Below are 24,842 nucleotides of genomic sequence, written 5' to 3'. Positions count from 1 at the left end.
TGCAAAGCCCTGATGCCTGTTTTGGTGATTGTGTCCACCTGACTGTAATAGCGACATTTGCCTTGTCCTGGCCTCAATTCCATCTCCATGGCAATATGAGAGCTAATTTCAATGGTAGCACCTCTCACCTTTATCTCTGGCCAACAGAGTGCAGCCAGTATAGTATTTCCAAGGATTTCAAAGTCCAGTCTCAAAACTATGATAAAGGCAGAGAGAGCCCCATGGCCCCTGTAGAAAAATGTGGTTAGAGCATGGGTAAACAAGCTCCTGGGTTAATCCATTCCTACACGTGTGCTTCTACATTTCAAGCATATCCAGCCATCCCTAGCATCCTACTGTCATTTCACACGGAGCACACAGTGTATGCTTCACTCACATATACACATATGCATTTCCGCACACATGCAGACATAATAGAAATGGTTACCACTTCTAGTGGTTATAGGCTTATCAGCCTTTGGAATGAAGAAAAGAACAAAGTTGTCAAATATTGTCAAATACCTTTATTCAAATTCTGTCAGTACCATGCTTTAACGTAAGGGTTTATAAGGTAGAATTTAACCCCTGGAATATCTTGTGTACTGCAAGAGCAGAATGTTCAATTTTAATGGATGGCAGTCATGACCAGGAGACATAAAATATCTGTACAACATAGACATTATGGATATCTGAACTGAACACATGAAACAGTCTCCCTAGATCCCTCTCTCCTTGCCTTTCTTCCTTCTTCCCTTCCAGTCCCTGCCTTCTGCACGCCATTCGTCATGGTCTATGGTACTTGATCTGCAGTCCCTTGGTCTTGCCTTAACTAGGCACATCATCTGTTTGTGCACAGGTGACAACTTAAGTAGCCATTTTTTGTCTCTGTGTTCTCCACAAGGCCAGTGGCTCGTTCTTTAGGGCCACATAGGTGATCACAAGTTTCAAGACCCCAGCTGGCTCAAGAAGCTGATTGCTGACTCCTTTCCTTGAGGCTCACTCAATAGTGTTTTATGTTCCAAGTACAAATCAAGCTATTTTAGGGTAAAATAAAGAATCCTACATACACTATTCAAACACAAGATAATTTAATAAATACCTTAGTTATCCCATAAAATTTCTGGGTGCCAAAGGAAATTGTCACATAATTAGGAGAAGCTGTGATTGGAAAAGTCTGGGTGGCTCAACTCTCAGCTTCAATACTGTATCTCTTTCAAATTCCTATCTTGTTCTCAGTACCATTTATCACATAAAATATTATTATGAACAATGCATATCCATACATGATATACATATCATTTTCTCCTCAGCTCTACTTACTAATGTGTGAGGAGGCAGTTTTACTTACTTTCTTCACTAATGTATCCTGAGTGCCTAGTATAGTGTTTGCTTGACAGTACAATAGGTACTGATTGAATATTTTTTTAGAAAAAAATGAATAAATGCCTTCTAAATAGGATTTATATCAGGTAGATGAGAAAGACAAGAAACATAACACTTCCCAACTGGACTAGACATTTGAATCTGTGGCAAATTGGGCTGACCTATTCTATAGTCAAGTCAGTTTGGGTACAGATTATTTCAAAACTCTTCATTACTTGTTATTTGTAGGGTCACTTTCTCTGTGGGTCGTGAATTACATGGAGGTAACAGCCCTGTATTCTCCACCAGGTCTCCTTTGTTGTCTCCAGTCTGAGCCCCAATCCCGCTCCCAGATACTCAGTTTCTAAGCTCCTTTGCAACTGATGTGAAATTCCTACCTTACTCCTTACTACATGCCACTCAGACTCACTCTGGTTCTCAGGGGGAAATGATAAGAGATGGCCCCACTCTGTGTAGATATCAGCTATGAAGAGAGCTTGTCTAAGCCAGAGATGTTTGGAAGGAATGCCAGTCAGTATGACAATAGAAGAGAAAGACATAATTAAACAAAAGGGGCTAGAAAGATCCAACTCAGAATGTGAATGATATTAATTATGAGGAATGCAGAATCAGTCAGGGGAAGGCCAGGAGGAAGGCTGAGGTGACAACAGAGAGGTGGAGTAGAGTCATGATGAGAGAAAGAGCAAGATAGTCTAGTAGAGGACAGGTGACAAAACACTTAGAAAACAATGAAAAGTACATTCTGTGTGTGACACTGCAGGTGGTCCATATATGTGTTTGTATTTTTCTTGGGGGTAGATTGATAATGACTTGACTGGATGTGGCAGAGATAAAAAGACTTCCACAGTTTGATCATGATCATGGTCATGATTTGGGATGTCTAGTATTTAGTTTGGTTTATTATTTATATATTTGCCTTGTTGGGGGGAGGGACCATTACTAAGTCCTCATCCTGGTTATGCAAATGTTCTGCTACTGAGCCATATTCTCAGCCTAAATTTGGTTGATTTTTGAGGCGTTCAATAGGAACTGATATTTAAAGACATGCAGTCTGACTCTCAGCCCTCAGGTCTGTGCTGGAGACACAATTTCAGGAGGCAATTAGATAATTGTAGTTCAGGGGAGATGGTCATGTTCTACTTTGGAAATTTCACTCTAGCTAGTAAGTCCAAACAGACAAGTCTTTTTCCCTGTGAACAGAGGATCTTGGTTCAACTTTCTTCTTACCATCACATTCAACAAACCATTCTTTATATTGAACAGGGCTTCAAAGCTGGGAATCAACTGTTTATTCCTTTAACAAAACTTCTAGTGTGAATATTTCATTATGTTGGAGGTGATTTTGATACCTAAAATAGTATACATAGGTTTCATACAATATAAAAACGTTGACCCAATATTTACCTTGCCTACAAGATATTCAGGGATAATGATGGAGCATCGATTGAGGGACTGTCCAACCAATGTCTGGCACAACCTGAGACCCATGCCATGACAGGGAGCCAACCTCTGACACTATTACAGATATTCTGCTCTGTTTACAGATAAGAGCCTAGCAGAGCTGCCTCCTGAGAGGATCCACTCAAGAGTGGATTCTAACCCTAGTTTCTCTTCCCACCCCTCCCCCAGCCTCTCTCCCACCACAGCCATAGCTTTCCTAGAATCACACCCCCTCTGCTTCCACCCAGAAGAGTGGAGACTTCCCAGGGACACCAACCAAACACGGCACAATAAGCCACAACAAGACTAGGCACATACTATCATATCAAGGCTGGACAAGAGAACCCACTGGGAGGAAAAGGGTCCCATAAGTAGGCAGAAGAGTGTGAGACAACCCCTGCTCATATTTCTTTAAGAACACCAAACTACTCATCCATAACATATGCAGAGGACCCAGGTCAGACTCTCACAGGCTCCCTGATCTCTGTAAGGTTCCATGAGTCCAGGTCAGTTGATTCTGTGGGCTGTGCTCTTGTGGTGTGTCCCTGACCCTTCTGGTTCCTCCACTGGACTGGACTCCCGAAGCTCCTTCAGCTCTGGATCTCTGTATCTGCTCCCATCAGTTGCTGGATGAAAATTTTCCTGGTTTCTTTAATGACTGTTCTGATAGGCTCCGGTCCCCAAACACTCAGCAGGCAGGACAATCTGTAGGTCAAAAGTTCTGTGACGACTTGGTTGGTTTCCCAACCACTCCACCGGAGACCGCAGCTGGTTACAGAAGCTGGCTACTTCAAGGCCTCATGTCCCCCATCACTAGGAGTCTTTGGTACGGTTACCCTAATAGATTTGATGGAGTTTTCATTGCACTAGGTTTTCAGCTCACCCCCAAAATGTTCCTCAATTACAGTTGTTTTTCCCAGTATTTTCTCCCTCATCTCCCAGCTTGATCCCTCCTGTTCTCAACCCACCTACCCTGATTCCACCTGTGAAATCTACTCTATATCCCCTTCCCAAGGAGATCAGACGTTAATTTTAGTGTGAGAAAACCTGTGGCTGCCTGGTGTCAATGTGACCATTGAAACAATATAGAGAAAATGGAGGGTCTCTATGACTAATCCTTGAAATGTGCTAGCATTTCTCAGCCATACAAACGTGACTATGCTTGAAAAGCATGAATCCTGGTATGAACCAGAGGAACCTCAGAAGTGGAATTCCTGGTCCCAGCAGCAGCAAAACCAAATGGTCCTACTACATAAGGCCACTGTTACTCAGGTAGAATCGTGACAGTGAAAGCTTCATTATATTCATAAACTGGGTTGGGTTGAGAGATCTTTCTGTATGTGCATCAGAGACTGACATTTGAATTGATAGATTTAACGAAGCCTTGTCTGTTCTCAGCAAAGCATTATGCAGCCTGTGAGGGGAGAAGGCATCTGTTCTCTCTGCTTGAGCTACAATACTCCCCTTTTCCTGACTGTGGTGGCTTACATAAAAATATGGCCTCCATAGCTCCATAGGGAATGGCACTATTAAGAGGTATGGCCTTGTTGGAGAAAGTCTGTCTCCATTCACTGTTCACTGCAGAGCAAGTAGAACTCTTTTGGCTCCTTCTCCAGAACCAGGTCTGTCTGCATGATGCCATGTTTCCCACCATGATGATAATGGACTAAACCGCTGAAACTGTAAGCCAGCTCCAATTAGATATTTCCTTTTATAAGAGTTGCTGTGGTCACAGTGTCTCTTCCTAGCATTAAATCCCTAACTTAGACACTGACCATGGGGTTTTGGGGAAAGACCAGGACTTACACCATCAGTCCCGATTCTAGACCCCGGATGCAGTCTGAATTACAGTTTTTTTATTCTTTCCCCGTTTACTCTTCTCTGCCATAGTTAATCAACCACCTCCTCTGATCTACATCCTTGAACCTTCTATTGGTTCTGTTGATCTGGACAATCTTGAGTAACACAAACCTTGAAGAACATACAAATCAAAGAACTCACAAACCATCCAGAGGACAAGAAACCCCAGAGGAGTGTCTAGGGATCTCAGATGATTGAGTTATTATTTGAGAATAGAAGAGAAATATATGTGAGGACAGCTATATGCACAGACCACACCTACATGTCTTCGTTTTTGTGTTGTTGCCAAAATATTGCCACAAAAGATATGGGCTAAAGCAATGCAAATTTATCCTCTTGTAATCCTGGAAATTCAGATGTTGGATGAGTTTGGGGGCTTTGAAGGAAAGTATATTTCTTGGGCCTTTCAAGCTTTCAGGGAATACTTACATGACCTGTGTCATGGCCACTTCCTCATTCTTGAAAGTACACCAGTTCAAATTCTGTCTCCTTTGTCAAGCCTGCCTTTTCAAACTAACCCAGGAAATCCTTCATATCCTAATATCATTAATCATATCTACAATGTTCCCTTTGCCACATGAATCAATTCACCTGAGGCTTCTCGAGATTAATGGTGAAGCCACTGGGGAAGGGACATTCGTTTGCTTGCCACACTACTCATAAATGTTCAACAAACTGAGAAAAATGGAATCACAAAGGGTAAGAACTATCACAACATGGAACTATAAATATTGGTAAAATAAAAGCTACATGTAGTTACCAATTAAAAGTTAGAAATGGGTGCACGCCTTTAATCCCAGCACTCGGGAGGCAGAGGCAGGCGGATCGCTGTGAGTTCGAGGCCAGCCTGGTCTACAAAGCGAGTCCAGGACAGCCAGGGCTACACAGAGAAACCCTGTCTCGAAAAACCAAAAACAACAACAACAACAAAAAAGTTAGAAATGGAACTGAAGCGTTGGTTTAAATAACAGTACAGACACAACTAAACTGAGAATTAAGGACTGAAAGACAGAACTAGAGACTGTTTCAGATTGCTACACAAAAAGCTGAAATAGAAAATGAGAGTTGAAGAAATGAGGAGGAAAAATGAGAACATCTAACTGACAGGATTCAATGAGAGCACTAGGAAGAAAAAGTCACAGTGCTTGGGGAAATTCATGTTTGAAGCCACGGTGTCTGAGAACAGATGACGTATACGGAGCCACGGATGTAGGCAGGATGTTTTCTTTTTAGTGCTGGTGATTGAACCTTGGGCCCCTCAGCATGCTATGAAAGGCACTCTACTACCAAGCTACATGCTTAGTCTTTTAATATTCAATATAATAATACAGATTAAACAACAATTAAGTACTTATTTTATCTCAGGTGATGCAACATGGTAAAGAAATAACAGAGGCAGGAAAACACAAATATCTGTTTAATTTGTGTATATATGTACACACACATTCTTTTTGACTTCTTATTTTTATTATTGTTATACATACACACACATATATATTAATATAAAAATTCATCCAGATATGTTCATTTAGTCTTGCTCATACGCATATGTGCTAAGGCTGACTGCTTGGGATTAGATCACCTATAAGGGAGCTTTTCCCTGGAGAAGGCTGATACTTCCTGTTAACAACAATTAATATTTTGTAGCTCCTCATCTGGGGGTGAGGTCTTGTGAGAGTTCTTCTATTACCCATTATTCTCATATCCATTACTCAGGTCTTGCATTGGTAACTTTATTATTGAGGTTTTCATGGATATAGCTTCCTTCTCACATATAGACAATATTACCTTGTTGCAGATGGCCTGGTCCTCTAAGATTTTTGCAGTCTTTCTGCCCCTTCTCTCTTGATGCTCCCTGAGCCTTAGGTATAAGGGTTTGGTTGTAGTTGTATCAACTGAGGTTGGGCACCCCAGTCCGTTTTCTATTTTCATCTGTTGTGAGTTTTTCTATAATGTTCACCATATAGCTGCAAAAGGAAGCTTTTTTTTGACAAGGACGAGAGCTACGCTTAGCTGTGTGTATAAGGATAGGCGTTCAGAATGCAGTTAGAAATTATACTGGTCAGGGAAGCTGCAGTATCTCCAATGTGATCAAGTGCTGTGACCAAAAATCAACTTGGAGAGGAAACATGTTTTTTTTTTTCATTAGTTTGTGGCTATTACCCAGGAAAGCCAGTATAGATTCTCAAGGCAGGATGAGTGCAGAGGCCATGGAGGAGTGCTGCTTACTGGCTTGCTCCCCATGGATTTCTTTCTTTCTTTCTTTCTTTCTTTCTTTCTTTCTTTCTTTCTTTTTTCTTTCTCCTCTCTCTCTCTCTCTCTCTCTCTCTCTCTCTCTCTAATTCTAATTTATTCAGATTACATCCCTATTGTTATCCCCTCATTTGTATCTTCCTGCCCCCCCATTTTACCCTATTCTCCTCCCCTTGACCTCTGACAGAAGGGGACCTCCTCCCCAACCATATGATCACAACCTATCAGGGTCTCATCTGGGTAGCCTGCCTCCCCTTCTTCTGAGTGCTGCCTGGCCTCCCCACAAAGGGGGAAATGATCAAATTTGGACACCAGAGTTCATATTAGAGGCAGTATCTGCTCTCCCCACAACTATGGAGAATGAACTGTGCCTTAGCTAGAACTGAACAAGGGGTTTAGGTTTACTGCATGCATTGTCCTAGGTTGGTACAGCAGTTTGTGCAGTTCCCCCTGTGTCGGCACCGCACCGTCCAGCGGAAATAAGACGCCAACAACCAGACTTCTTCTCGAGATCTTTACTCAGGATTAAGCTCAGTGGGAATGGCCCCGAAGAAGAGAAGGGCCAAGCTTAAGTACAACTCAAGGGCCAATCAGCTCATGCCAGGTGTCACCTCCTCATAGGTCTGTGTCAGAGCAGGACTGCTCGTCATCAGATCACCAGTTACCCTTGCACAGCCTTTTGCCATATGAGGACTTGTTTATCTTAGATAGCGCTCGCCGTCGGGATGGCAGAAGGCGGGAGGCGGAAGCCTGCGCCATGTTAAGGCATGGCACATCACAGCTCTCCACACTCCTGGGTCTAGATACACCAGCCTTGATGGTCTTCATCTACCCCAGCACTACTGGCCCAAGAGTGGTCCTGCCCATAATGGGCTGGGCCCTCCCATGTCAATTATTATTTAAGAAAATGATCCACAGGGTTGTCTATAGTCCAGTCTTGTAGAGGCACTTTCACAATAATGATTCCTTTGTGTCAAGCTAACAACAACAACAACAACAACAACAACAGAAAACAATCAGGAATGACAGTGTAAATTTTCTTCTAGGGTCTATGACCTCATCAACCATGGCTAGTGGCCTAGGCTTACATTACCAGGCATGTCTTCCCTCTTTGAGTTGGCCTTAAGTCCAATTAGCTGGCTGTATATAAGTGCTAGGATCTGTAAGTGCCATTTGTCTGGTCATTTCTGTGTTTCATACACAAAGCTGGGTAGGGCTCTTAATTGCTTTTCTCCTTGGCAGCTTGCATAGCTCCTTCTGGTACTAAGAGAGCCAGTACTCAGGGAGGAGGCTCCCAGGTCAATGCTATCAGTTTTTCCTCCAGTCCTTTGTCCAATAAGGTATTACCTTCAATTTCTTGCAACCAAGAGTAACAGCAATAGCCTATAGTGTTTTGAGGTCTCCTAGACTTCCCTGATGAATAACTCTAAAGAAAGTTCCCTGTAACTAGGACTGACATTTTAAAATATTTATTTATTTATTTATTTTTTACATATACATTTATCTTATTACATGTATATATAATAAACTACCTGTAGCAAAAAGAACCATGACACATTCAGGAATTACACACACACACACACACACACACACACACACACACACACACACACACACACACACATATAATCAATGTTTTCACTATTTGTATTTGACAGCCTTGAAGAAAACATCTTTCTTATCTTCGTGCGTCTACATTTCTGAATGTAAATCAATCTCCATCACATATTGTCATTATCAACTTAAAACATCTATCTAGATCTAAAAATATCTTAACCCCTAAACAACTAAGCTTCATTGTAAAACTAAGCTACCTGGTCTTGTACTTCATCAGAGACTTGAGAAGGAATAAACTTGATTACCTGAGGATGCCTGGAGTGAAGGTTAGTAGCTGTCCAAGTGAGAAGATGACAGAGATGGTTTTCTACCTGAAGAACCCAAAACTCTCTAATATGTTGGAGCATATACTTCAGTCTTTTGGCCCAGTACATCTGACAGACATATTTGTGAGGCAGGATCTTCTTCACACATATGAATATTTCTAGTCTAATATGAGGTATTGTACCCATTTAACTCAATTATAATACAAGACTTACTTCCAATACTTCGAAAGTGCTAATGCAGGCTGTTTAGGATAAATAAGTTATACCAGTTAATTGTTAGCTGATCAAATCATGGTCATGTCAATTACTAGTCTACTTTTATCACAAGAATATACATCTTAGGTGTGGCAGATAGACATGATTCTATAGAAAGATAAGGTAGGATAGTTAGATGAGGTCTTCAAAAACTTCAGAGACATGCAGAATATGACATTTAAAAATGTTTTTTACTATTTTAAAGATTCTCTGTCAATGAGACAGGGTAACTACTGGCAACACCCAGCCTACCTCAAAGATGATGAGTATCAAAGAACCTCCCTATGGAGATGGCTTCAAATGTGGCAAACAAGCCAGTGGGCAAAATGTCCTCATTTCTACCACAGATAGAATTCTGCCTAAAAAGGGCAAGCTTGGATGCAGGCAGAGTTGATGACCAAATTCTGTCAAGACAAAGTAAGTACTGGGGTTTTTGTTAGGTAATCTGAAACATATTTCTAACCAAACAGAAGAGAAAGACATGACAATTGTAATCCGAGTGCACGCACACATGCTCACACACATGTGTGTGTGTGTTTGTTATGTTTACCATGTTGCTTTTAAAATTAGCATGTAGACATAAGAAGGTCTAAAAAGATCCAAGGCGATTTACTGAATGAACTATCTCTCAGCCTCTTTACTATTTTGTTACTGAATAATATTCAATTGTATTATTATAATGTATTTTATTTTCTCATCATCACTTTTTAGCTAATACGATTAACTCTATTGTGAATATTTGTTTATGTTTTAATATGAATGCTTCTTTTTTTAGGTAAAAATTTAGGTGAAATTTCTGGGCCATGTGATTTAGAAAGTATCAAATGTTTTCCCAAGTGGCCACATCACTTTTTGTTCTCACTAGTAATGTGAAATTGTAACATCTCTGCATCTTTTGTCAATACTTGTTTTCTGTACTTTTGAAAAACCATATCCATCCTCGTGAGTACAAAATGGTATTGATATCTCAGTGTGACTTTTATTTGTGTTTCCCTAGTGACTGGTGGTATAAGGATTTTTCTTCTCTGCTTGGTGGCCATTAGTATATCTTTTCTGGAGGAATGTCTCTTCGGTGCTTTCACTCAATTTTTATTGGGTGGAAATTTTGCCATTGAATTGTAAGAACTCTCTATACAGTTTGAATATGAGGCTCCTATGTGATTAGCAAATATTCTTTGCTGTTCTGTGGTTTATGTTTTCACTTTCTTGATAATGCCCTTTGGTAAATAAAAGCATTTAACTTGATGACACCAAATTTTTTCTTTTGTTGCTTATGACTTTAGTTTCATATTTAAGAGGCAAATGTCATGTCATAAAGATTTATTCTGATATGTTATTATAAGAGTTTTAGAGATCAGCTTTCAAAAATTTGGATCTTTGTATTAAACATGATTCTCTAGAGGAACAAAACTAAGAGAATATGTGTTTGTGACTATGTATTATATGTATATATTGTTAAATATATATATTAAATATATCTCTATCTGTCTATCATCTGTCTGTCTGTCTATCATTAAAGGGGCATTCGAGGGAATGAGTTGAGATCCAATCACACCTTACATCATGCTTAATTTCTAGATGAAGACAATGACAAGGTCATAACTCTACCTTACTCCACATACAACGGAAAATGTGCTAGCTTTTCTCTTCAAATAGATGGCAAAGACACTCATGAGTTAGCCTTTTGATATCCCATAGCTTAAATATTATAAAGACTTAATAACACTTAAGTACTGATATTGTCTCAATCATTGTTACATTACGTGGTAAATGAGTATGAGGAAAACTCCTCCCCCTGCCAGACTTTCTATAGATGCACACACATTCTTAGTGAAATAGGGCAGAAAAATTCATGACAATTACCTCTGTAGTCACATGTCCAACTTTATATGGCTTGGTGGCTCCCAGGTATTGATGGCAGTCTCTAGTACATGATAACTTGGTGGCCCACCAAGGAGCAACCTTAAGATGACAACAGGACCTTCCTCCAAATTCCTAAATGCCTCTGATATGACTCACTTATGGAGTCACAGAAGCTCCAGAAAACATCTTTACCTGCCATTGACACCTCAAGTGCCATTCGGTCTGTCAGGTCATGTTGCCAGCAGCAGTAAAGACAGGGCCACACTCAGCTCATGCTCCCACTGAAGAGAGTGCAATTTACAACAAGGTTTAAAAATTAAACACTCTTCTTGTCTAAACAAAGTCATAAAGTGGATATATGAGGAGGAGTGCTTAGAAGTATGAACTAGAGGAGATCTCCCATACTCAGGGATCTGTAGAATTAACATAGTAAAAATGGCCATCTTGCCGAAAGCAATCTACAAATTCAGTGTAATTCCCATGAAAATTCCAACACAATTCTTTACAGAGCTTGAAAGAGCAATTCTCAACTTCAAATGGAAAAATAAAAAATTCAGAATATCTAAGACAATCCTGTACAATAAAAGAACTTCTGGAGGTATCACCATTCCTGATTTTCAAGCTGTACTACAGAGTAATAGTAATAAAAACTGCATGGTATTGGCAGAGAAAACAGACAGGTTGATCAATGGAATTGAATCAAATACCCAGAAATAAACCCACACACCCTACAGACACCTGATTTTTGACAATGAAACAAAAAATCATATAATGGAAAAAAGAAAGCATCTTCAACAAATGGTCCTGGTCTAATTGGATGTCTGCATGTAGAAGAATGCAAATAGATGCATATTTATCACCCTGCATAAAACTCAAGTCCAAGTTTATCAATGACCTCAACATAAAACTGGATACAGTAAATCTAATAGAAGAGGAAGTGGGGAACAATCTTGAATGGTTTGGAACAATTGACAAGTTTTGAATGAAACACCAACAGCTCAGGTACTAAGATCAACAATTATTAAACGGGACCTCACAAAACTGAAAAAGTTTCTTCTGTAAGGCAAAGGACACCATGAATAGGAGAAAATGGCAGCCTACAAATTGGGAAAAGATCTTCACCAACCCTTGACACTATTCTGCTATGCTGGGAGATAGGAGCCTAGCATAACTGTCTTCTGAGAGGCTACACCCAGCAGAGAATCAAACCAGATGCTGAGACTCACAGCCTAACATTGGGTGAACCACAGGAAGTCTTGTGATAAAGTAGGAAGAAGGATAGAAGGTCCTGAAGGAGACAGGAGCTTCTCAAGAAGACAAACAGCCAACTAACAAGGGCCCAGAGGGGCTTGTGGAGACTGAAGCACCAACAAAGAACTATGCATAGTCTGGACCTAGGCCTCCTACATAGATGTAGCTGATAGACAGCTCAGGCTTCATGTGGGTCCCCTAGTAAAAGGAGCAGTGGCTATATTTGACATGGAGTCTGCTGTCTGCTTTTTGATCATTCCCCCAGACGGGGCTGCCTTGATAGGATACAGGGGAAGAGGATGCTCTCAGTCCTGGTGTGACTTGATGAATTGAGGTGTGTTTTGGGGTGCACTCTCCTTCTCTGAGTAACAGTGAAGATAGGATAAGGGAAGGGGAGAGGGAGGATGGGACCAGGAGGAGAGGATGGAAAGGGCTATGATTGGGATGTATGGTGAATAAATACATAAATAAATTAATAAAAAGACCTGCAGAATAAACTAACCTGGGCCCATGGGGGCTCACAGAGACTGAACCACCAATCAAAGAGCACGCATGGGCTGAACCTAGGCTCCCTATCCATATGTAGCCAATGTACAGCTTGGTGAGCATATGGGTCCTCTAACAATGGGAGTAGAGGCTGTTTCTGACTCTGTGACCTGCCTTTGTATTCTTTTCCCCTAGCTGGGATATCTTGTCTAGCCTCAGTGATAGAGGATGTGCTTGGTCCTGCTGTGACTTGATGTATCAGGGTGGGTTGGTACCCATGGGGTCCTCCCCTTCTATGAGGAGAAAAGGAGAGTGGGATGGGGGTAGTGGTGTATAATGGTGGGCCTGGGAGGAGAAGGGGAAGGAGACTTCAATCAAAGTGATGCAAAGTGATTAAAGAAATAAATTAAGGAAAGAGAATTAGAGGAGAGTGCAAAAAACCTAAGGTCATAGGCTACTTTAGCCTCATGTAAGCATGACACATGACCGGAATGTCTTTAGGAACACACAATGGTCTCTTTATACAGCCTTGGCTCTGTAGTGGTGTCTGATGTTTCCTGCCCCATCAGCAGGAATAATAAACCCTGGAGCAGTGCATCTCTACCTGTGGGTTGAGACCTCTTTAGGGATCAAAGAACCCTTTTACAGGGGTTGCCTACCAGAAATATTGCATATCATATTTTACATTATGATTTATAACAGTATCAAAATTGTAGTTTGAAGCAGCAATGAGATACTGTTATGGTTTGGGGTCACCACAGCATGAGGAACTGTATGTTCACAACATTGGAAAGACTGAGAACCACTGTACCAGAGGAAGGTCTTTTTGAAAAGTTTATTTATTGATTGATGCATATGAGTATTCTATTTGCATGTATGACTACATGAAAGAAGAAGGCATCAGATCCCAGTATAGGTGGTTGTGAGCCACCATGTAGTTGCTGGCAATTGAACCTGGGTCCTCTGGAAGAGCATCTGGTGCTCTTAACCACTGAACCATCTCTCCAGCCTGAGTAAGGTCCTTTTTTCCCCTCATTCCATGTTTCCTTCATGGTGCTATGTGTCTCCCTGTCTTCTATCCTGTCTCAATACATCCCAAGGGGCAGAGAGGCATGCACATCTCCTGCACCTCTTGTAGATTCTTCTATTCTGGGCTCCATTTCAATCTAGCAGCTCTAGGTCACTTGGTATTTGGGCTGGAGTAACACACCCAAGTGAGGAATAAGTTGCCTTGCAAATCCAAACAGTTTCAATAAGCATGCTTCTTTCTTGGTGGTAGGAGGGGCTGGACACACCAGAACATTATTTGTATTAGAAGCTGCCTGCCTCAAAAGTCCAGACTCTGGGATATTTATTTACTTACTTACTTATGTGTATGTGTGTTTGTATGCCTGACAGTATACATGTTTTCCACAGGCTGGAGCAAAGGAGGTCAGAAGAGGGCACTGGCTCCTCTAAAATTGGTGGTACAGGCTGTCATGAACCATGTAATTTCTGAGAACTGAACCCAGTCTTCTGCTAAATCGGTAAGAGCTTTTAACCATGGTGCCATCTCATGAAGGCTGGGAATTTTAATAATGTAGCTGTCCTTTAATTTATTTGGATTTTCACCCTCATCTCCAACTGTGTATCTTTCTTACCAAAAAAGCCCAGGGTGGTTGGTTGCTTCTTTTGGTGCAGTCAACATAGCTCATTCACGTAATGGGTGAGTGCAGCATCTTGATGAAGCTTGGTGGTCAAGGCCTCTGCAAACTGAGTTATGAGGCTGGGCTGGGGAATCAGTACACCCTTGAGGTGTGGCCATTCAGGTGTGCTTGCTGGCCTGGACAGCTGAAAGCAGATTTATTCCTGGCCTTAACTATGGACAAGGATAGGTAATAAAACACTTGTGAGATCAATAGCTGTATATTAGATACTAGGCGATTTGCTAATCTTTTCAAGCAAGGAAGCCACATGGCATATGGAAGCTGCAATTGGAGTCACTGCTTGATTGAAATTGAGATAATCAACTGTCGTTCTCTGAGATTCATCTGTCTTTTGTACAGGCCAAATATGAGAGGTAAAGTGAGATGTGCTGAAAGCCACTATACATGCCTCTATTTTTAAGTTCTCAGTGGTGGCAGTGATGCCAGCAATCCCACTGGGGATACACTATTATTTTGGGCTCACTATTTTCCCTGATAGAAGTAGCTTTAATGGCTTTGGCTGGCATTTCCAACCATGGTACTTCTTACTCCAGAAATCAATCCTATCAACCCCCAAGTCCTATTTATGCATTTTGGGACCAGCTTAATACAACAGGATGAGTTCAGAGACCCCATGGACACAATGTATGTCAGACTTTAGCTAAAACTCCATTGATCACCTGACCTCCAAAACCCCTACTTTAACTGGAAGGCCACAAGTGCTGTTTGTGATCTCTTAGAATCAATGTGAATTCAGAGGCCTCAGAGGTGTGATTATTTCCCTTTCCACAAGGATTTAGGTATCTTTGTGGAAGGACTTGAGGAATATTAGCTGTAGCTGTAAAACTTTTTGGTTTTTTTCTTCTTCAAAAGTTCTTGCCCTCCCTTTGTTTGAGGGATTCTGGGTCTATAAACTGGCTCAGGTCTTCAAATTGCTGGAAGTGCTATTACTCAAGGTAGCCTTTATTTATTTGCTCTGTAACTTTCTGCTTATAGACTTCGAACAAGAATTAACAGATGTCCTATGTCTTTCACTACTGGGGAATGCCATGATTAGCCCATCCAGAAACTCTTCAAGGAGCAACATGGCAACGAACACTGCTTTGTCTATGGTGGCTATTAAGGCAAGTACCCTCACTCTGTTGTTGTCACTTCAGGGCTACTACCAACCCTTGCTGTTCCCAGTTCCAATTAGACACATTGCATCTAAGTTATCCCACCGAGCAGCTGGGATTCCTACTGTAAAGTCACATAGAAGAGCCATGACCAGGTCTTCAAGGATGTTAGTGCCCCGCTCACACAACATCTGCAGCTCAGTGCAGTGGAAGAGTAGGTTTTATAAGATGAATCTGCTCCTGTATCCCAATTTTTTTTGTCTTTTCATCCTTCTTTAATTCCAAAGTGATATCACAGCCATGCCTAGCTCATTCACAGAAGACTGTCTTTTGACACAGACTTCGGCAATCAAATAAATTGTTAGCATCTGCTTTAACTGTGCAATGCTTCAACATCAAACCCCAGGTTCTCTGCTCAACGGACCCATCTCGTTAAAGTCAGCTTGATCTAGTTTTATGTTCCTTCTATCATTATTTCACATTTTAAAAATCATCGTTCACACACATTTTTCCATTTCTCTGTTTGTTGAAATTAAAAACTCAAGACATTCTTTAGGGATGTAGTGCACTTCCTCAGTGTTACACTGTATTTTACCTCTAGGGGTCTGTCACGACTTGAGTCTGGTTATAACACTAGAGGTGAGGATGGCTGGAAGGGTGGTTCCTTGGGGCCATCAAGATTGCTTTACTTGGCCTCTTCTTCAGGGAAGACCATTGCCAGTTCGATATATAGTGCAGAGTAACTCCTTCAAGCAGGGATGGAGAGGACAATATTGCAGGGCCTAGAGTGAGGATGCATCTGCCACTAAGGAGGAAGAAGCCACTTTATCCCTCAAAACAAACCAATCATAGCTTGAGAGTTCCTTGCTCTTGGCCACATCAGGAATATATCATCAAACTCTTTAGCAGCTGGTTCCTTCATTTTCATCCCTTTAAGGCAGGGACTTAAACTTGTGCTGTAATGCAGCCCGTCATATGACAGAGACTTACCTTTGGTTTATGATAATTTCAGCTTTATGAGCCCTGAAGAAGATATCTTCTTTGAGAAAACACGAGCCCTCAGAGTGAACACATCTGGAAGTGGGAATTTTCATCTCTGTACGCATACTCTTTGTTACTTTATGTAGAGATGCAAGAGCCAACCAGCCTGCATCATTATAGTCCCATTTTTACCGAAATGTTCAAATGTCTAAAAAAAAAAAAATAGTCAGTTAATTTTTTGTTTCTTGTGAGAGGCAAATCAGAGTATCTAACATACAGACTTTGCATATTTCTTTAAACAGTTCCCAGGATGGATTATTAGTGTTCTTCTTAATACCAGGAGAGTCCTTAGCAACCACACCAAACTTAGTTGTAGTTGAACTCGAGATCCAGCTTCATATACCATTAAGCCCATTAGATGCATTTCTTCTATAAATCTGCTTCTGTAGAACAGCGGCTCTCAATCTTCCCAATGCCGGGAGCCTTTAATACATTTACTCATATTGTGCTCACCCCCAACCATGAAATTACTTTTGTTGCTACTTCATAGCTGTAATTTTGCTACTATTACGAATTGTAATGCAAATTTCTTTGTGGTTTTTTGTTTGTTTCTTTTTTTGGGGGGGAGTTGATGGTCTTAGGTGACTGCTGTGAAAAGGTCACTTGAGTCCAAATGGGGTCACCACCCACAAGTTGGGAACCATTGCTCTATACCCACGATCGGGGTCACAATCTATGTTAGGCAGGGTTCTCTATAGACTGGAGGAAAAGAATGGGTTATATATATAACAAAAGGGAATTCACTAGGATAGTTTACATGATAGAGACTAGTCGTCCAACAATGGACAGCCGCATGCTGGAGAAACTGAGAACCTCAACCTGACTTTAGTCTAACCAGCTGGGTCCACCAGCAGTCCCTGTGTGGTGCAGAAGGCCTGGGAGAGTCCTCCTTACTGGTTTTCCATGTTGGAAGGCCAAAGAAGGAGGAGTGTGATGTCAGTGAAAAAGGCATCACCACCACCACCATGACCACCACCTCGCCCCCATCATCATAATCAGTATGAGCAATAACAACAAAACAAAAGACATAGAAACACTCCCCAGCATCAAGTGAAAGCAGGAAGGCACGCAATGTGACTTTTTCCTAGGACTACTTTTGTATCTGGAATACTATATGGGAAGGTACCATCCACTCCACTCTTAAGGAGGGTATTTTCTCTTTTGTTATTTCTTTTTTGAAATGTCCTTGCAGACTTGCCCAGGGGTATATATCTTAGTTTATTCCAGATCCCATCCTGTTGATAGCCTGTTTTAATGACCACAGTCTTCCTTCTATTCCATTTAAGTTAATTTTTGGCTGTAGAATAAGAGAAAGGATTTGTTCTTCCTTTTGCTTGTGAATATGTATCTTTTAATGTTATTTTATATTTATTTTGTTCAGTATTATTGATTATATGGTATGTGTACACATGAGTGCGTGTGTGTGTGTGTGTGTGTGTGTGTGTGTGTGTGATATCCTTCTATCATGTTTTTAAGACAGAGTCTCTTTCATTTTTTGCCACACTGAGTAGCACTAAAAGAATAGAAGTGAATTTTGATGAATCAATCCAGCCAGATATTTTAGCCTTGAAATGGTAGCTTATGTTTTACAAAGCTAACTAGTACTGACTAAAAATTTAAATCTATATTAAGGTTTCATAGTAGATCTTGCCATCCTTGGTGTCTGACAAAAGCCAAAATGCCATTTATTTTTCAACATTTGCAAATATTCTTAGCTACCAACTCAAAGCCTAACAGGATATTCTCCTACCTCTACCTCGCCTCTTGTCATGGACATGCTAGAATTACAGATGTGTACCACCACATCCATCTTTTTTTATTAATATAATTTTTAAAAATTTTATTAATTTATCCATATTACATCTAAATGGTTATCCCCTCCCTTGTATCTTCCCATTCCTTCCTCCCTCCCATTTTCCCCTTACTCCCCTCCCCTATGTCTATGACTGAGGGGGACTTCCTCCCCCTGTATATGTTCATAGGGTATCATGTGGGTTCCAGGAATTGAATTCCAACTGTCTGGCTTATGTAGTAAGTGCTTTTATTTTGCTGAACCATCTCACCAGCCTAGCATATCTTTTCAAAACATTATTTGTCCATATTGAATAATATTTGAAGGAAAATATAATCAAATGAGAAATGTGATAGTAATCAAATCAGGTAAAGACCAAATATAATTTTTTGAGTTTTATAATGAAAACATTGAAGTAGTTGGGAAAGGCTGTGGAGGGGTGCAGGTGTTAGGGAGGCCATATTATAATGTATTTACAAGCAAGTGGGAAGTTACAGTCAAGACCAAAGATCTGGCCTAGTTTCTGTGTGGGGGCCCAAACCTCATTTACTATGCAGCAACATTTTGGCTTATGTGAGATACCAAGGACGGCAAGATCTACTATGAGGCTTTAGTATAGATTTAAATTTTAATTCAGCATATTATTTAGTACTCTTTAGCTTTGTAAGACATAAGTGCTATTTCAGAGATGAAATACCATGCTGAGTTGAGTCACCATAATTTACTTCTATTCTTTTAATGCCAATTTAAACAATAAGTTTATTTATTTGTAATTTATTCTATTTACATACTGATTGTAGCCTCTTTCCCTCATCCCCTCTTGGTCTTACCCTCCTCCATACCCCCTCCTCGTCTCCCCTAGTCATAAGAAAGGGGGAGCTCTCCTTCCCTAGCATCTGACCTCAGCCTATCAAGTTGCATCTGGACTGCTTGCATCCTCTTCCTCTGTGGGCTAGCATGGCTATTGCACTAGAGGAACGTATTCAATGAGTAGACAACAGAGTCCAAGTCAGAGTGAGCCCCTACTCCCCATATTATGGGGTTCACATTGAGACTGTGCTGCCTATTGACTACATCTGAGCAGAGTGTCTAGGTACCCTCCATGTATGATCCTTGGTTGGTGCCTCAGTTTCTGTATGTCTCACTGGGCCCAGATTTGTTGGTTCTGTTGTTTTCCTTTTGGAGCTCATGTCCCCTTCAGGTCCTTCTATGCCCTAACTCTTCTGTAAGTCCCCCTGCAGTCGGCCCTAAAGTTTGGCTGTGAATCTCACCATCTTCTTTGATTCCTTGTTGGGTGGAGACTTTCAGGGGACCTCTATGGTAACCTCCTGTCCTGTTGCCTCTCTTAAAGCACCTTCAGTGTCTATTCTATTTGGCTTTCTGAATGACAAATCATTCTCCCTAGGGACCTCTTTGTTATTTAGCTTCTTTAGATCTGTGGATTGTATTGTGGTTATCCTGTATTATGTGCCTAATATCCATTTATGTGAGTATATACCACTCAGGATGATCTTTTCTACTTCCATCCATTTGCCTGCAAATTTAAAGATTTCTTTGTTTTTAGTAGCTGAACAGTGTTCCCTTATGTAAATGTACCACAATTTCTTTATCCATCCTTCAGTTAAGGGACCTCTAGGTTGTTTCCAGATTCTGGCTATTACAAATAAAGCTGCTATGAACATAGTTGAGCAAATGGCCTTGTTTAGTGAAGAATCTTCCGGGTATATGCCCAGGAGTAGAATACGGATCTTGAGGTATAACAATTCCCAATTTTCTGAGAAAGCAAAAGATTGATTCCAAAGTCATTATACAAGTTTGCACTTTCACTAGCAATAGAGGAGGGTTTCCCTTTCTCCATATCCTTGACATAATATGCTGTCACTTGACTTTTTGATCTTAGTCAATCTGATGGGTGTAAGATGGAATCTCAGAGTTGTTTTGATTTGCATTTCCCTGATGACTATGGACATCGAACATTTCTTCAAGTGCTTTTCAGCCATTTGATATTTCTTTGTTGAGAATTCTGTTTGCTTTGTACCCCATTTTAAATATTGGATTATTTGGTTTGGTGGTGTTTAGTTTCTTGAGTTCTTTATATATTTTGGATATAAGTCTACTGTCAGATGTAGGGTTGGTGAAGATCTTTTCCCGGTTTGTAAGCTGTCATTTTGTTCTGTTGATAGTGTCCTTTGCCTTACAGAAGCTTTTCAGTTTCATATGGTCCCATTTATTAATTGTTGATCTTAGAGCCTGAGCTGTTTCTGTTCTATTTGGGAAATTGTCTCCTCTGCCGATGAGTTCAAGGCTCTTCCCCAACTTTTTCTAACAGATTTAGTATGTCTGGGTTTATGTTGAGGTTTTTAATCCACTTGAACTTGAGTTTTGTGTAGGGTGATAAATATGAATCTACTTACATTTTTCTACATGTGGACCTCCAGTTAGACCAGCACCATTTGTTGAAGATGCTATCTTTTTTTCATTATATGGATTTGACTTTTTTGTCAAAACTGTTCATAGGTGTGTGGGTTTATTTCTGGGTCCTCGATTCTATTTCACTGATCCACCAGTCTGTTTCTATGGCAGTACCAAGCAGTTTTTATTACTGTGTCTCTGTAGTTTGAGATCAGTGATGGAGATATCCCAGAAGATCTTTTATTGTATAGGATTGTCTTAGTTATTTGGCGTTTCTTGTTTTTCCATATGAAGTTGAGAATTGTTCTTTCAAGACTGTAAGGAATTATATTGGCATTTTGATGAAAATTGCATTGAATCTATAGATTGCTTTTGGTAAGATGGCTATATTTACTATGTTAATCCTACTGATCCATGAGCATGGGAGATCTTTCCATCTTCAGTCCATTTGTCTTTTGTATACAGGAGGACTGTTGATTATTTTTGAGTTGATTTTGTATCCAGTCACTTTGCTGAAGATATTTATCAGCTGTAGGAGTTCTTTGGTAGAATTATGGGGGTCATTGATGTATACTTTCATATCATCTGGGAATAATGATAGTTTGACTTCTTTATTTCCAATTTGTACCCACTTGATCTCTGTTAGTTGTCTTATTGCTTTAGCAAGGACTTCAAGTATTATATTGAAGAGTCATGGAGAGAGTATATAGCCTTGTCTAGTCACTGATTTCAGTGGAATTTATTTAAGTTTCTCTCCATTTAATTTGATGTTGTCTATAGGCTTGCTGTACACTGCCCTTACTATGTTTAGGTAGGTGCTTTGTATCCCTGATCTCTCCAAGACTTTTAACATGAATGGGATTGAACTTTGTCAAATGCTTTTCTGGCATCTAAGGAGATGATCACATGTTTTTTTTCTCCCAGATTGTTTATATGGTAGATTACATTAATGGATTTCCATATATTGAAACATCCCTGCATGCCTGGGATGAAGCGTACATGGTTATGGTGGATGATATTTTTATGTGTTCTTGGATTTGGTTTATGAGTATGTTTTTGAGTATTTTTGCATAAGTGTTCATAAGGGAAATTGGTTGGAAATTCTCTTTCTTTGTTGGGTCTTTGTTAGGTTTAGGTATCAAGGCAACTGTGGTCAATGAGTTTGGTAATGTTTCTTCTGTTCTATTTTATGGAATAGTTTGAGAATTATTGATATTAGCTTCTTTGAAAGTCTGGTGGAATTCTGTACTAAAATCATCTGGCCTTGTTTTTTTGTTTTTTGCATTGCTTTTGTTTTTGTTGGTAGACTTTTGATGACTCCTTCTATTTCCTTAGGGGTTATAGGACTTTTTAAACTATTTATCTGATCTTGATTCATTTTAGGTAAGTGGAGTTTATCATAAAAATTGTCCATATCATTTAGATTTTCAGTATATGTGGCATGTAGACTTTTGAATTAAGACCTAAAGATTCTTTGGATTTCCTCTCTGTCATCATGTCTCTCATTTAATTTCTGATTTTGTTGATTTATATACTCTTCCTCTGACTTTTAATTAGTTTGGGTAAAGAGTTGTTTATCTTGTTGATTTCCTCAAGGAACCAGTTCTGGGTTTTGTTAATTCTTTGAATTGTTTTTGTTTCTCATTTATTGATTTCAGTCCTGAGTTTGATTATTTCCAGGTGTCTACTCCTCTTGGGTGTGACTGCTTCTTTTTTCTAGGGCATTTAGGTGTTCTGTTAAGTTGCTTGTATGAGATAGCGCCAATTTTTTATGAAGGCACTTAGTGCTATGAACTTTGGTCTTATTGTGTCCCATATGTTTGGGTATGTTTTGCCTTTACTTTCATTGAATTCTAGGAATTCTTTAATTTCTTCTTTATTTCGTCCTTGACCCAGTTGTCATTGAGTAGAGAATTGTTCATTTTCCATGTGTGTAGCCTTTTGTTATTTCTATTGTTTTGAAGTTCAGCTTTAGTCCTTGGTGGTCTGATATGATACAAGCGATTATTTCAATTTTCTTCTGTCTGTTGAGGCTTCCTTTGTGACTGACTATATGGTCAATTTTGGAGAAGGTTCTGTGAAGTTTTAAGAAGACGGCTTATTCTTTTGTGTTTGGGTGAAAAGTTCTGTAGATGTCTGTTAGGTCCATTTGATTCATGACATCTGTTAGCTTCATTATTTCTTGGTTTTGTTTTTGTCTCAATGATCTGTCCATTGGTGAGAGTGGAGTGTTGAAGTTTCCCACTAGTAATGTGTAGGGTTTAATGTGTGATTTATGCTTTAGTAATGTTTCTTTTACAAATGTGGGTGCCCTTGTATTTGAGGCATAGACGTTCAGAATTGAGATGTCATTCTGGTGGAATTTTTCATTGATGAGCATGAAGTGTTCTTCTTTATCTCTTTTGATTAATTGTAGTTGAAAGTCTATTTTATTAGATATTAGAATGGCTACTCCAGCTTGTTTCTTGGGCCAGTTTACTTGGAAAACTTTTTCCAGTACTTTACTCTGAGGTATTGTCTATCTTTGTGGCTGAGGTATGTTTCTTTTATGCAGGAGAATGATAAGTCCTTGTCATACATCCATTTGGTTAGTCTTTGTCTTTTTATTGGAGAGTTGAGTTCATTGGCGTTGAGAGATATTAATGATCAGTGACTGTTAGAGCCTTTTATTTTGGTGTTGGTTGTGGAACTGTGTGTGCATGCCTATTTTTGGTTTTGCTATAGTGAAGTTATTTTTATCCTGTGGTTTTTTTGGGTGTTGTTAACCTTTTTGTGTGGGAGTTTTCCTTTTAGTATCTTAGGTAGTGCTGGGTTTGAGCATAGATATCGTTTAAATTTGGTTCTATTGTGGAATATCTTGTTTTCTTCATCTATAGTGATTGAAAGTTTTGCTGGGTATAGTGGTCTAGACTGGCATCTGTGGTCTCTGGGTTTGTAAGACATCTGCCCAGGCCCTTCTGGCTTTTATGTTCTCTGCTGAGAAGTCAGGTGTGATTGCCGTTATATGTTACTTGGCCTTTTTTCCCTAGCAGCCTTTAATATTTTTTCTTTGTTCTGTACATTTAGTGTTTTGATTATTATATTGTGGGAGGGTTTTTTTTTTGTTCACACCTATTTGTTGTTCTTTAGGCCTCTTGTATGATTATAGGTATCTCTTTCTTAAGTTTGGGGAAATTTTCTTCAATGGTTTTGTTGAAAATATTTTCTGGTCCTTGGAGCTGGGAATCTTCTCTTTCTTGGATTCCCATTATTCTTAGCTTTTGCTTTTTCATGGTATCCTTGATTTCTTGGGTGTTTTATGTGAAGGATTTTTTTTTAGATTTAACATTTTCTTTGACATATGCATCAATTTTTTCCATTGTGTCTTCTATGTCTGAGATTCTTTTCTCTATCTCTTGTGTTCTGCTCATGATGCTTACCTCTGTGGTTCCTGTTCTCTTCCCTAAGTTCTCCCTCTCCAGGATTTTCTCAGTTTCTGCTTTCTTTATTGTTACTATCTTCATCTTCAGATCTTAAACTGTTTTATTGATTTCCTTCATCTGTTTGTATTTTCCTCCGTTTCCTTATATGATTTGTTCAATTCCTTCACTTGTTTGTATTTCTCTGTACTTCTATCAGTTATTCATTCATTTATTCTCTAAAGGACTCAAACTGTTTGCTTGTACCTTCTTGTATTTCTTTAAGGATTTTCTTTCTTCCATTAGGGTTTTCATAAATATAGATTTAATGTTATTTTCTTGAGTTTCAGTTGTGTTAGGGGATCCAGGACTACTTGCTGTAGGACAACCAGGCTCCGAAGATGCCATATTGTTCTGGGTTTTGTTGACTGTCTTTTTATGTTGGCCTTTAAGCATCTGGTTGTTTATTGTGTTGACTCATAGATCCTCTTGCTCATTGGAGTTCTTGGGGGATATGGGAAGAGGCCTGTGGGCAGGAAGTTGGATATTCCTTCAGGTGCTCTCCTCAGATTGTTGGGAATGGTCTAGGACTGGTGGGTGGTTCTCAGAGACTTGCTGGGAGATCTCCTAAGATTTATGATCCTGGGGACCACGTGGGCTTCTCAGGAACCCAGGGACCCTCTTCTCTCGAAGGAAAGTCCTAGAGTTGGCTTCCCTGCTACTGTCTTTCTTGTTCTATGTTAATG

General features: G+C 39.9%; 2 long non-coding RNA genes across 2 annotated transcripts in view; both read left to right on the top strand.

Moving 5' to 3' along the window:
- LOC311585293 overlaps nt 1–24,842 on the top strand; it is a 507,115-nt gene that overhangs the window by 404,566 nt on the left and 77,707 nt on the right. The window lies entirely within an intron of this gene.
- LOC311585292 overlaps nt 13,756–24,842 on the top strand; it is a 46,978-nt gene continuing 35,891 nt past the window's right edge. The window contains exons 1-2 of the long non-coding RNA XR_014775180.1: nt 13,756–14,179; nt 15,335–15,450. This is a non-coding gene — a long non-coding RNA (uncharacterized lncRNA). The remainder of the gene's footprint in view (nt 14,180–15,334; nt 15,451–24,842) is intronic.

The sequence above is a fragment of the Acomys minous genome (assembly GCF_964271855.1).
Source record: "Acomys minous genome assembly, chromosome: 15".
NCBI lineage: Eukaryota > Metazoa > Chordata > Mammalia > Rodentia > Muridae > Acomys > Acomys minous.
Note: the sequence above shows the minus strand (reverse complement) of the source record. Positions and strands in the feature narration are given on the sequence as shown.